Source organism: Sciurus carolinensis, chromosome 8 (genome assembly GCF_902686445.1).
Source record: "Sciurus carolinensis chromosome 8, mSciCar1.2, whole genome shotgun sequence".
Taxonomy (NCBI): Eukaryota; Metazoa; Chordata; class Mammalia; order Rodentia; family Sciuridae; genus Sciurus; species Sciurus carolinensis.
The window spans coordinates 95,190,031-95,204,786 of record NC_062220.1 but is presented as its reverse complement, the minus strand read 5'-3'; positions in this window follow the sequence as shown (position 1 = coordinate 95,204,786).

The window sequence follows — 14,756 nt, the reverse complement described above, 5'->3', positions numbered from 1 at the left end:
GTGAGATCTTAAGAGTGTGTGATTGTTGTTCGTTCAGTATTCCTTCTTTTTGTGGCAATGAGGTGAAGGATTGCTGCCCATGTTTGGACACATCAGCTTCTGTCCTGAGGCACCCAAGGCTTTTTCTGCATGCAGTGAGCCCAGCTCCCCAAGTTGAGCTCTTGCTTCCCACACTTCTCTAAGCCTCAGCAAATCAGCCACATCCAGGGCAGAAGTGAAATAGGAAACCTGACTTTGTCATTAAGCTTAAGTCATGTTCTCCAACTCAGCTTTACCTAAAAACAAAACTGATCATTTAATTTGAATCTGCTGATATTTTACTTCTTATCTTACTCTTGTTCAGAACTCATAGGAGAAAGGATAAATAATTGGGCCTCTCAACCCCTGTGACTACTTTTAAGGGCAGTGTGGTAGTCAGTTCTTTGTCAGTGCGACCAAAATAAACAATAAGAACAACTTAGAGGAGAGAAAATTTATTTTGGCTCATGGTTCCATAGGTGGAGTCCATGGTTGGCAGGTTCCATTGCTCTGGGCCCAAGGTGACTCAAAACATCATGGTGGAAAGACCTGGTAGAGGAGCTCCATTCATGGCAGCCAGGAATCAGAGAAGGCACAGGAAGGGGTCACAGGGAAGAGCAATCTTCCAGGGCACACCCCAGTGACCCATCTCCTCTGGCCGCAGCCCACCTACCTACAGTTACCACCCAGTCAGTCCACCAAATTAAGATGAACTAATTGGGTTACAGCTCTCATAATTTAATCATTTCGTCTCTGGATATTCTTGCATTAACATAGGAGCTTTGCAGGGGGTGGGGGACACCTCATATCCAAACCATCACAGGCAGGGAAAGCTAATGGTCGCTGCAAAAGAAAAAGCACAAAGTTGAATGTTTCTTCGATCTCCTTGCAAGTCCATTCCAAACCATCTTCCAATGATCAACTCAAGCATGTTCTACCTACCTGCACTAATGATGAGTGAAGCAGTTGGTGCCCCTGTGACATACATATGTCTCATCTAGTTTGTTTTAGTTTATAAAAATATTTTACGATTAACATAAACCTTTAAGGAAACAAAATATCCATAATAAAAAGCATGCTTAAAATTCAGCTATTAGGAGTACAACAAGAACATAATTTTGTAAAATTGGTGAAATGGCAATTAAGTCATTTACTCAAATATCAAACTAAAACATTACAGCCTAGCATGGTAGATAGTATTATATAAGTACATTCGAGGAAGAGCAGAGGCAAGGAGGTGGTGACCCCCACTTTCAAAAGTGGGGTAAGGGGAAAGTGAGAGGAGTAGAGCATCCAGTGAGGTCTTGAAAAGGAGATGTTTTCCATCCAAGAGATGAACCTTCCAAGCAGAGCAGAGAGTACAAACAGAGCTTGGAGCTTCCTGCAGCCACTCAAGAATCTTGAACCATTCCGTGTAGCTGTTGTAGGATGCATAGGCAAGAAAAAAGGGTGATGATACCTCAGAGGAAGAAGGCACAGATCAGGCCAGTTGGCAAGAGACTTTTATTTTAGGGGAAAGGAGAGTGCATTAAGAGGCGCGATGTCAAATTTGCCATCCAGCAATAACACAAAACAGCCATGTGGGACAAAGATTAGAGAAGGAGAAAATTGGAAGCAATGATATTAGCAAAGAGATTATTGAAATAGTCCCAAATCAGAACCATTTGGGCCCAGACTTTGGTATCAGCCATGGAAATAGGAAGGAGGATAAAGTTATTACAATAGCAGAATGTGCTGGAAGCAGAAACCTAATTAAGCAGGGGATAGAGGAGAGAAGAATGCAGATGGCACCAGAGTTTCTGGAATGGGTGAGTAAGCAGAATGAGATAACAGAGCTGTTACCTAAATTCTGGAAGAGAGGAGGAACGGGAGATTTTAGGAAACGATAATGAAATCAGATAATGAGGTAGTAAGCATTTGCTGGATTCCTCCAAACAGAAAAATAAGATCTGGGGCAAGTCATTTAACCACTGTGAGCCTCTTATTTCATTTATGAAATGGAATTCTCATTACTTGAGGGGGCTGTAAATGGCGCGCCTGGAAACTGTCAGTGTTCAGAAAGTGAGTCCCCTCCCTTCCCTGCCTTTCTTTTGTTACCCAGGGTGGTTTAAGCATAGGATTTTAGCACAGTTGAACTAAACGAGATATTTCGACCCATTCAGCCTGTTTTATGAGGAAGAAAATTAAGAGAGGGAGTGGAAGAATGGAAAAATTAAGAATTATAACATGTTTCTTGAACTAAGGATTTGAGGTAATGTAGTAAAACCACAATTTAAGTACACATTCAGGAGGGAAGTATGTGGCATAATCCCATATGAATGTATAATTATACCCTAAATCTTTCTTTTAATGTAACTACATATTTTCTGATGGTATATATGTAAAATAAGCACATCAAGTTAAGTGCTTTTTAAATTTTTTTTCAGAAAAATAACAAGCACACACTCAGATGAAGGAGGGAAATAATTCCATAATTCCTCAAGAAACATGACATAAAGATAGTTGCAACACTTGAGTGTTAAACCTAAATCTGGGCTTCCTGGAAGTCCATGTAAATAGGGAAGTAAATTGCGATATGTAGCTCTTATTTTTTAAAAAAATGTTTCATTCCCTCATAAGAAATTATTCTTTCTCAGGCACCCAATGATGAAGAAGGTTAGCTATTGAAAGCACTTACCTCCTTCATTAGCTGTCTCTCAGAAGGTGCTATTTGTTCTACTTTGCAGAATGAAAGATGTTACCCTTCAGCCCTTTGAGGGATTAAAAAAAAATTTAAAGGCAACTGAGAAGGAGACATTAGAATCCTAGAGTGAATTTAGGGACCAAGTGATTAAAGAATCAGAAATTAGAAGTCTGAAAGGATTGGGTGGAGAAAGAGGTTCAGAAATGTATGGGTGTCTCCAGGGCTAGAAGACAGGTACTGAGCACAGAGAGAACAGGGGACAGGAGAACAAAGAGCAGACAAGAATGGGACGTTCATTGAGCACTCACTATGCACTAGGCACAGTGCCCAGAACACAAAAATAATAAGAAGTGGGCTCTCCCTTCAAGGAACTGGAGACAGATACATGCAATGCGGGGCTAAAAGGACCACAGTGTACAAAGGCTTGGCACCCAGAGCACAAGGTGGCTGCTCTGCCTGGTTGACGGAGGACTGATTGACTTGGCAGGATGAGCAGGAACCACACCCCTGGGGCGGAGGAAAGAAGGCTGCTGGTGGGTGTGGCCACGCTTACTCACCACTCACCCGTGGAGGCTCCGTTCAGTCCTCCCGTTTCCTGCCAGGTGTTTCTGGATCAAAGTCAAGGGAGGGCCTCCATAGCCACTTACTTACCCACGTTGTAACTGATGGACTATTTCACTGCCTTTCTCACTAGTTGTGAGTTCCCTGGGAGCAGGAACTAATCTAGCTGTTCTTACCACTCCTGCACTGTGTTCAGCACAATACCAGCACTCAGGGTGCTCCATAGATACAGCCGTCCCTTGGTATCAAGTCCCTTTTATATAAAAGGCAGAGTATTTCCACATAACCTGTGCACATCTTCCCATATATTTTCAATCATCTCTAGATCACTTATAATACCTAGTACAATGTCAGTGCTATGTGAATAGTTGTTATACTGTCTTGTTTAGGGAATAATGACAAGAAAAGAAATCTGCATGTGTTCCATACAGACATGATTTCTTTTTCAAGTGGTTTTGATCCATAGTTGGTTGAATTCACAGAAGCAGAACCCACAGATACAGAGGGTCAACTCTTACTTTCTAAATGAATTGATAAAGGACATTTCAGGAAGAATTAACAGCATAAGGGGTCAGAAGCAGAATTCTATGACTGAAACATAGAGGAGTATGGGAGATACAAAATAAGAGGTGAGCTTAGAGAACAGGGCAAAGAACCTTGAATAACATGTCAAAAAGTTGGAAGTGTATCCTTCATGTGACCAGGAGTCACTAGCATTTTGCTTGGGTGAGCGGCATAAGCAGACTTGCTTTTTAAGATCACCACCATCACACTGGCAGCAGCACAGAAGACTGGTTAGGATGAGTGAGACTGGAGGCAGGGAGTCCAAGCTAACCATATGTCAAGGGTGCTTCACTCGGGAGGCTGAGGTAGGAGGTTGCAAGTTCAAGGCCAAACCCGGCAACTTAGTAATCCCCTGAGCAAATCAGCAAGACTATGTCTCAGAATTTTTAAGAAATAATAAGAATAGAAAGAGCTGGGAAGTAGCTCAATTGTAGCGTGCCCCAGGGTTCAATCTCCAGTACCAAAATAAAAAAATAAATAGAAGGCCAACATCTATTACACAAGTTAAGCAGCCTTTATCAAAAATGTTTAAAACCAGAAGTGTTTTGAGTTTCAGACTTGAGAATATTTGTATGTCCATAATGAGATAACTTGGGTATGGGACCCAAGTCTAAATAAGAAATTCATGTATGTTTTACATACACTTTATGCATATAACCTGAAAGTAATTTTATACAATATTTTTTGATGCCTCTGAGCATCTGTTGACTGTGACCCATCATATGAGATTAGGTATGGAATTTTCTACTTACAGCATTATGTTAACCTCAAAAAGTTTCAGATTTTGGAGCATTTTGGATTTTGAATTTTTTGGATTAGGGTTATTCAACCAGTCTATGGGATGCTGCAATGAAAAAGATGAGACTTAATCATCATCATGAAATATAGAAAAATAAAAAGAGAAAAGGGTGGATTTTCAAAATCTAACATATAATTACAGAAATATACACAAGACCAATTCTTTCTCAGAGGGCTAAAAAAGCAAAATCTGGACAAACGGTGGTTACAAGATAGACACCTAGAACAAAATGAGGCAGCATCATTGAAAAAAACAGGATAAGCAAGATATGCCAGCAAATACCAAGTCCAGGTAGAGTAGGTGAAGAAGAAAGGAGATGACATGAAAGGAAAATAAATATTAAGCAAAGTGAAACTGAAGATGAAAAGGCATGGGAAAGAAAGATTTTTTTAAATCTATATACATCGATATAATTTACCATGGTACTATGACTAACAAGAACATCTACATGCCAAATAAAATTGCCCTGAAATAATATAAACCAAAACTTTCACATGTACAAGAGAATCGATGAGTACCAATCCTCAGGCAGCAATTTTAAATAATAGCACATATATTTTAACAAAATTATTAAACTGAATTCAATAGATGTTTTAATATATGCAAAGACTGTACATTCTTTATGGATCTTAGGAATATGTTCACAACATTTAACCACAAAGAAAATATTTACATCCTAAAGTAGAAATAAAGTATAAAGGATTTTTGGTTCCATGGTAGTACCTCAAACATTCTCTTCCAAAAATCATTTTAAATGCAGCAAAAGCATGTTGATACAATAAAAGTGATTTTAAAATATTTAACCTTAATTTTCTTAAAGAGAAGGAAATCCACAGTTACCAGCAATAAGGAAATCCACAGGTACCAGCAATAGGTATGGAAATCCATACCTATAGGCTTGTAGGTAAGACTATATTCTCTTCCACATGTTCAGAGTCTTGATAGAGGTATGGACTCTCATGTCCATGTGAGGTTGGAGAACACAGCCCATGTGCATAGTGGAAGAGCGGTAGAACTCTGGTCTTCCCATAAATGCCAGGATCCTTAAAAGGCTACAGCCTTAGTTGTAGGTTATATGGGGGGAAAAGAATATCTCTCCATTGGCATAGGAAGATAACATGAAAGCTCTATATCAAAAAAGACTTGCCTGAAATTTTGATACCTTAGGCCTATGACTTGTTTACAGGTTCAAATTTACAGCACTTCCATACATCCTAGGATGCTTTAGAGACTATTATAACATGAGGTCCTTAGGCCTATGACTTGTTTACAGGTTCAAATTTACAACACTTCCATATGTCCTAGGATGTCCACTTTAGAGACTATTATAACATGAGGTCCTAGGCTGCACAAAGCTGGATATCCTGGCAAAAGTGAATTAAACAATTATTCTAGAGCCAAATGTGGTGGCACACACCTGTAATTCCAGTGACTCAGGAGGCTAAGTCAGGAGGATTGAAAGTTCAAGACCAGCCTCAGCAGCTTAGCAAGACCCTGAGCAACTTAGAGAGACTGTTGTCTCAAAATAAAAAAATAAAAAGTGCTGGGGTTGTGGTTCAGTAATTAAGCACTCCTGGGTTCAATTCCTGGTTAAAAAAAAAAAAATACCAGGCATGATTCTATAAGCCAGGCTATAAGAAATTTCCACAGAAAAACCAAACACCATTAAAAAGTCCTGGTTACTATTATGGTTTAGTTGTGAGGTATCTCCCAAAAACTCATGGCCGAGACAATGCAATAATGTTTAGAGGTGAAATGATTGGGTTATGAGCCCTAGCTCAAACAGTGAATTAATCCCAATAGGATTAGGTAGGCAGGTAGGGTGTGGCTGTAGGGGATGGGTCATTGGGGGTGTGCCTTTGGGGTATATATTTTGTCCTGGAGCAGACCGCTGTATTCTCTCTCTCTCTCTCTCATCACTCTCTATCTCTACTTCTTCTCTGTGACATGTCACCAGCTGCTTTCCTCCGCCACACTCTTCCACCATGATGTTATGCCTCACCTCAGGCCCCAAAGAACAGAGTCACCTGTATGGACTGAGACTTCTGAAATTGTGAGCACCAAAATAAACTTCTCTTTCTCTAATTGCTCTTGTTGGGTCTTTTAGGCTGACTAAAACAATTACAATCCAAAGCAATGCAACGTATGGAAATGATCTACAATCAGTGAGAGATTAAATACCCCCAGAATCAATAAAATAGAATAAAAACATGAACATAACAAAATAAATACACTTTTTAAAAGAAATTGGAACTCCAATAATAAAAATGTCAAAAGCAATAAAATATAATCATTGGAAAAAAGGACTCAGGGACATGTTAAACAAGGGTAAACACAACTAAAGAGAGAGTCAGTGAGCTGAAAGTTAGATCTGAGTAAACTATCAAGAAAGCAGCACTGAGAAATTAGAGATTAAAAAAAAAATTGGTGGGCTGGGGAGATAGCTCAGTTGGTAAAGTGCTTGTCTTGCAAGCACAGGGTCCTGGGTTTAATCCCCAGCACCACAAAAAAAAAAAAAAAAAAAATTGGCTAGGTATCATGAAGGTAAGAATTAATAAGAATTCCAGAAGAAGAGAACAATAAAAATGCAGTATGTTAAGAAATAATGGCTGAGAACCTGCCAATGAAACATAAATTCTTAGATTAGGAAATACAAAGTGCTAAGCAGGATACAAAAATATTCACCATCATAAATTTGAAGAAATGCAGATTAAAACAAGATATCTTTTTAATCTATCAAATTGCCATATGACTATATAAAGATTATTTCTCAATGTAGATATGGTCTTAAACATCAATAATAAAAGCAGAACAATCTGTAAGAAATGTGAATATAAGATAGTAAATAAATTCTCAAAGAACCATGAAACCAATAAGCAAAGGAAATGTACAAGGTTATGAATGATATAAAAAAGTGACAGTCACATCAATGTTTACAGTACCTCAATTCACAATAGCTAAACTATGGAACCAACCTAGATGCCCTTCAACAGATGATTGGGTAAAGAAAATGTGATATATATATATATATATATATATATATATATATATGATGGAATATTATATATATATATATATATGATGGAATATTACTCAGCTTTAAAGAAGAATGAAATTCTGACATTTGCTGGTAAATGGATGGAGTTAGAAAATGTGATGCTAAGTGAAATCAAACCCAAAAAACCAAAGACCAAATGTTTTCTCTGATATTCAGAAGTTAATTCCCAATGGGGTGGAGGGGTTAGAGAAGAATAGAGTTACTTTATATTAGATAGAGGGGAGTAAAGCAAGGGGAAAGGATACAGGGGAAGGAATGATAGTAGAATGAAACAGACATTATTACCTCATGTATATGTATGGCTGCATCACCAACGTGATCCTACAATATGTATAATCAGAAAAATGAGAGATTGTACTCCATTATGTATGATCTATCAAAATGTATAAATACATTCTACTGTCATGTACAACTAATTAGAACAAATAAAAAATTAAATTAAAAATAAATGAATAAAAGCACATCACTATCTCAAGACAAAATTTCAGCTAAGGAACTTGTTCACTGAAGGTAGAAAGATAAGGAACAGTCTGTCACATCTCTCTGGAGGAAAATTTTGTAACACGTTCAGTTTTCAAAATATGACTGACATGCGATTCTACTCATCAAACAGAGCAGCTCTGGTTTGTTCTATCTGCTCACATGCTAAGCCCCTGTGTATGATTCTGTTTTATAAAAGGAGCAGAGTGTTTAAAGTAAATTGTTAAAACCTCAGGCTAAATAAACTGTGGGACACCCATTTACACCACGACCCATGTGACCAACATTCAAAATCATATGAAATGCTTCATTAAAGGGAAAGAGGTTAACTGAAAAAAATAGATCATCAAACAGTATGAGATAGACATGTATTTTTATAAATGTGTGTATTACATTTGCCTAGAGAAGGATCTAGAAGAATATACACTGAGATATTTTTAATTTTTTTTCCAATTGGGTGGAATTCTGGGAATCTTTTTTTTTTTTGCCTGATTCTAATTAAAATTGTTTCAGATTTCTATAATAAGCATTCCTTTACTTTAAAATAACACTTTGTGTTTTCAAATCCAATGTCAATAGCTTCAATTCTAGACTACCTTTATCCACTTGGCCTCCCACCTTGCCTTCTGCCCATTGTACTCCCGCTTCCTGTTTTGTCGCTACCTCCACTGATTCTCTATGCCCAATGCTCTACCACCCACAGTTGGCCCTCTGGACTGGCTCCACTCGACCTCTGACCTCATCACCTCTTCCCTCATCTCCCCCTTCTCTGACCAGCCCCTCCCTAGCCTATGGCAGTGGTACCCTTATTCCCATCCTTAGATAGTCCATCCTAGATTCTTACAAACCTTCCAACAATGATGAAGAGTCTCAATTTTCATGATGAGATTTCATAGACTCTTGGTAATAGAACTTTAGTGATTAATCTGACCTACCACCAAGTATAAAAAGTTCATCCTCAAGTCAGTGAGGAAATTATGGTGCCAAAAGTCCAACTAGTCATTAAAAATGCTCCTAACACAGAATAACCTGAATATATACAAGAATATCAGAACACTTGCTCCATTTAGTAGTTTTCATTGAACAATTCCATGTGCACCCCATAGAGAGGTCACATAGATATATATGCTCAATCCTTCTACTTCATAAAACCTTTAAATACTTGAAGGCAACATTATGTCCCTTTTGAGTTCTCTCTTTTCCTGTTTTCTTTTTCTTTTTCTTTTTTTTTTCAGCCCTTTCTATGTGACGGCTTGTTGTTCACCTCCAGTGGATCAATTCCAGTTTGACAATGATCCACTTAAAATAGACCATTTGAAACCAATGGTTTTCTAAGTACCTTCTGGTTGTCCCACAAACCAGACTTTACTTAATTTGCAAAGATTAAAGCACAAGAACACAATCACTTTTGTTTTATTGTTTCACTTAATTTCATATTCGGAACCAGGTAACATTGTGAACCACAAACTGAGAGATTTGGCAAAATTTGATGATAATAATTTTCAAGAACAAAGGACATGGGCTGGGGTTGTGGCTCAGTGGTCGAGTGCTTGCCTAGCACAGCTGAGGCACTGGGTTCAATCGTCAGCACCACATACAAATAAATAAATAAAATAGTAACAAACAAAATGATAAAGAACAAAAGAGAGTAAAAAGTAGTAAATAATTCATGAATGTCTTTCAACCTAATTTTGGTTGTGTGCATGGGTTATGTGTATGATAATTACTAATTATTGAGAGAAGGTCTAACTTATGGGCAATACCATGATTCCCACTGGACGAGGGAGGATTACTATATGTCATTTTCCTCTCTGAAATCCCCCAGGCAGTTGGTATAGTTACCTACTTCCCAGTTGAAAAGTCAAAATTTAGGGCACTTCCCAAGCTCACCTGGTCAGACTTTCTCTGGCACCATATGCACTACTGTGCTCAAAAAGACCATTTATGGTAGACTTTTACCCATTGGTGATCATGCCACTCATTCTCTTTTATCCTAAGTTTGTAGCCTCCTATTTGTCTTGCACTGGGGATGCAGGTCATCTCTTTTTGTTAATGGAACCACTTATTTCTGACCCATTGCCTTCAAGCCCTGTGAGTTGTGCCCCATACCATGGGAGCCTGCAATCCCTGTGTGGCCCCTGGGCTCCAGGTCTCATACAGCACTGTAACCTGGTCATAAGTTGTACAATAACTTTCTCACTGTTCTCAACATTCCCTGTGAACCTTGATTATCTGGGGTTTTCCCACTCCTTTTATCCTTCTGTCTGTTTTGTATCTGCTCTTGGCTAACTTCTTCAGGTACTTCTCCAGTCTCTTTGTGGTCTTTGAAAGTTGTCAGGATAGCTCTTTGAGAGGGTTAGATTAGAAAATGTATAAGTGGATGTTGTAGTTCCAAAGTACTGTGCATGCCTTCTGACTTCCAGTGGGTTGCTCCCTTGGGACAGAGAGCATCCACCGTTCTTCCTATCAGCAGCTTTGAAGCATCTTCAGTGGCTCTTTGAGAAGTGAGAACATTCCCTTCTCAAGACTGAATTTTGCATTGTCCTGTTTACATTTAGGAAAGAGTGATAGGTATCACCACCACATGCAAGGGAAGAGAGAGTGAGGGCCCGGTGTGGGACGTGCTTCAAACTCAGTCTCCCAGGCTAGGGGAACAGTATTGCTACACTGCTGTGCTTCCAGCTCCGTACATGGAGCTCCCCAGGAGCCTGTGCCAGGGCTGACTTTGCCCCTGTGAAGAGGAGAGCGATGCTACGCCATTTCTCCTACCCTGTCTTGGGGCCATTTATTCTTGACACCTGCTGTGAGTGGAGAGAGGAGAGATGAACAGTCATACATGCAGTTTCATTTAGCCTGAGTCATTTCAGCATCTGTAAAGCAAGAATTCATCTATCAACAAATAAAGTCATTATCGAAGCAGCTGTTACCCAGACGTGACTCTCAGCTGGGGAGGTGGGAAAGCAATTTATCTCTTAGCAGCAGCTTGCCAACACCTAACCTGCGACTTTCAGAGGAGGAGAAATCCTCAGAACATGAGGTTTAGGCAGATGTATTCAAAATGTCTTTTTATATCTTTTTTAAAATCAGGTCTATTGTTTCTAATAAATAAAACACTCGGATAATTTGGAAAAAATCCAAAAGCATGTTCGCAGGGAAAAAATATTTCTATTCAAAAAAGAAACATCATTAATATTTTAATATCTTCCCCTTTCTGGTATCCAAAATTGAGACTATATTGTATATTTATATGCCTTTGTATAACCAACTGAATGGCATCAGCCAGAGAGAATGAGTCCACTGCCCTCAGTTTCACCAGATTTCCTTGGGATTCCATCTGGTGATCCTATTGATCTCCCAGGGCTCGGGATCTCCCAAATGTCTCTGGGTTTCTTTCTCAATGTCAAGTATTAATACACGAGAAGTGCAGCAAAATTAAGTAAATCCCACATATCACATGGGGAAAAGTTGAAGGAAATACTTTAAGTCAAAAGGAAATGAGACAATGCAGGATGTTAGAAAACCGTTAACAGACTTCAGCTTGAAGAACAAAGAGGAGAGAGATACTGGATTTAGAATCTCAGTCGAGGCTGAATTTAGATCCGTTCCCCTTATGCTCAGTAATTGGAGTGCACGGCAATCCCACTTGCATGCCCCCCCAGCTCCCACCAATCCTCTTTAAAACCTCCTTCAAGAGAGGAAGTTGTACAAGGTACACATCTTAGCTTTAAGGAACACATCTTACCTTCAAGGAACTTGTGAGTGATAATGTACCATGTTCGGCCAAGTTTCTCAATTCCAGTACTATCACATGTAAGCCCAGGTCACCTTTGTGGTGGTGGCTGTCCTGCCTTTATAGGATGTTTAGCAGCATTCCTGGCCTCTACCCTCTAGATGCCAGTAGACCCTCTCACCTCGTTATGACAACCAAAAATTTCTCCAGGAACTGCCAAATATCCCTTGGGAAGCAAGTTGAGAACCACTGAACTAGATATGTGAATGATTCTATGTGAAAATCACACAAAAAAAATTCAGCAGCAACATCCCTAGAGCAGCCAGGTGCTATAGCACACACCTGTAATCCCAGTGGCTCAGGAAGCTGAGGCAGGAGGATTGCAAGTTCAAAGCCATCCTCAGGAAAAGTGAGGCACTGAACAACTCAGTAAGACCCTGCCTCTAAATAAAATACAAAGTAGGGCTGGGGATGTGGCTCAGTGGTTGAGTATCCCTGAATTCAATCCCTGGTACCTACTCCTCCCCCCACCAAAAAAATAAAAAATCCCTAGAGCTAAGAGTGATTTAGGAGCTATAGCTGTCTGGGTTTGGGAAAAGAAGGGAAATAAAAATGTACGATAGCTCATTTATTGTAATCCTTTTAACAACCCTTCAAATTAGAACTTACTTCCCTTGTTTTCTAGGAGGGAAAACTGAGACTCAGAGAGGATGAGTAACTTACCCAAGACCACACAGCAGCTAAAAAGCAGAGCACTTTGCTATGCAATTATATATCTGGCCAGAAAAAAATAATAGTTCCTGGAGTTAGGAGTAAGCAAATCTCATAAAGTTTAAGTATATAAATTACAAATCGGAAAACCTGTGACCTATGTTAAGTTAAAAAAAAACCTGTAAATATAATTGTATGTCCATTAAAACAAAGAAAGGAAAAAAAAAAAAAAAAACCTGGAACATGAAGAGATGGGCTTCCAGGGAGACAGGTTTCTGTGACACCAAAAACCGACTCATTTCACTGAGAAGATTTTACCCACTTAGAAATCTTTCAGTTTGTTTAGAATCACTTCATCAGCAAAATTGTCATTGGTGTATTTTGCGTACTGATTGGACCCTGCAATTAAGCTTCCCTTGATGAAGACATGTTAGGGCTAATTTTAAATTCTGATTACCGTCAGCATGGCATCCACTTGAAGCTGCTTTTTAAACAAGCAGCAGTGATTTTTCCCAGAGATATCAGTGTCAGGGTGTATTACCAGAAGTCTCTGCTGGCACAGAGTCCTCTCTCAGCCCTGGAAGCCCCTTCAGACACCACTGAGTTCACAGTGTGTTAAGCTAAAGTGCCTTCATGCAAAGAAAGCCCCAGTGCATCTCTTAAGAGCCTGGCCATGCCGAGACGTCCAAGTGTTGACCTGAATCAGATAGCAACAGAAGATTGAGGGTCTAATCAGATTAGTGAGAGAAAAGACTCTTGGGTCCTGGTCTGAGGTCACTTGACTTGAATCCTCCTGTATTAATAACAATAAGACATGGCATGTGTGGCCTCTGCTCCGTTGTGGAGGGATAAAGGCAGAAAGGGATTGACACGGATTATTAAAAAGCCTCTTGGTCCCAAAGCCTTTCACTGTCTCAGATCTTCCTGTATTTGAATAAAATGTATGTTAAGCAAGACAGGAACTGTGAAGGCTGGTCTCTGCAGACCCACTTCCACCAGTGAAGGAGCTGAAGATGGTACCATGTCCAGATATGTGTGCCAACTCATGTCAAGTGGAACAGCACAGGGCAGGCCCCATGCCATCAAAGTAGTTCCAAAATTCATATGTCCGTCTGGATCTGGTGCTAACCAACCATTTTCTGAATGTCAATTTCCCCCAGCTTCTGTGTACAGCTTGCCCTTGAGATATAACATACCACTGTAAAGTATTATCTTTTACACAAATTTCTAGTGTTATAACCAGAAAGTGAAAGCCCTTCTTGTTACAGTCCTGTGTCTCTCTTCAAATCCACTTCACTTCAGTGAAGCTACAAAAAGTGCAGAGTTGACCAAGATGGAAGAGAGATTTGGGAAGTTAGAAGAGAGCACCTGGTGGCCCATTGACTGTGGGAATGGGAACAGTTCAGAGTGGCTCAGAGGCCGTCTGCTTGGTTGATGAGGCTAATGGTACAAGACATTAACCTGAAGAAACAAGAGATGGGTAGGGGTGAGGTTAGAGGAAGAGATCTTGGAGAAAACGGTTATCTTAATTTAGGTCATGGGGATTTAAGCACCTGTGGGACATTTCAGGAAACATACACAATGAGAGGAGTAAAGTTTTTCCTGCAATGACTTTCATTGCCTTCTTGTTCTGCCGGTTCACAAGATTCCTGCCTCATTGTCTACTCAGATTTCTTCTAACTGGGAAGATGACCTTATTTTAATATTTTGTAGCTATGACAAAATACCTGAGGCTGGGAACTTTTAAAAAAGATTTCTTTAGTTCTTGGAGGCTGAAAGTCTAAGATCAGGCAGTCCCATCTGGTTGACTTCTGATGAGAACCTTCTGGCTATGTCATCAACAGATGGGATCACATGGCAAGAGTGTGTGCAAAAGAGAAATATTACATGGTGAGATAGGATGCAAGACACCAGGGAGGGACCAGGCTGACCTATTTACAGTAACATGCTGTCCAAGAATTAGTCCAGTTCCATAGATCTGACCCACTCCCTAGAGACAACATTAAGCCACTCATGAGGGTGGAGTCCCTATGACCTAGTCACCTTCCACTAGGCCCCAGTTCTTAAAGTTTCCATCACTTAAATACAAGCACACTGTAGACCAAACTCCCAGCCATAGACCTTTGGGAGACAAACCACGACTTTAAGGAAC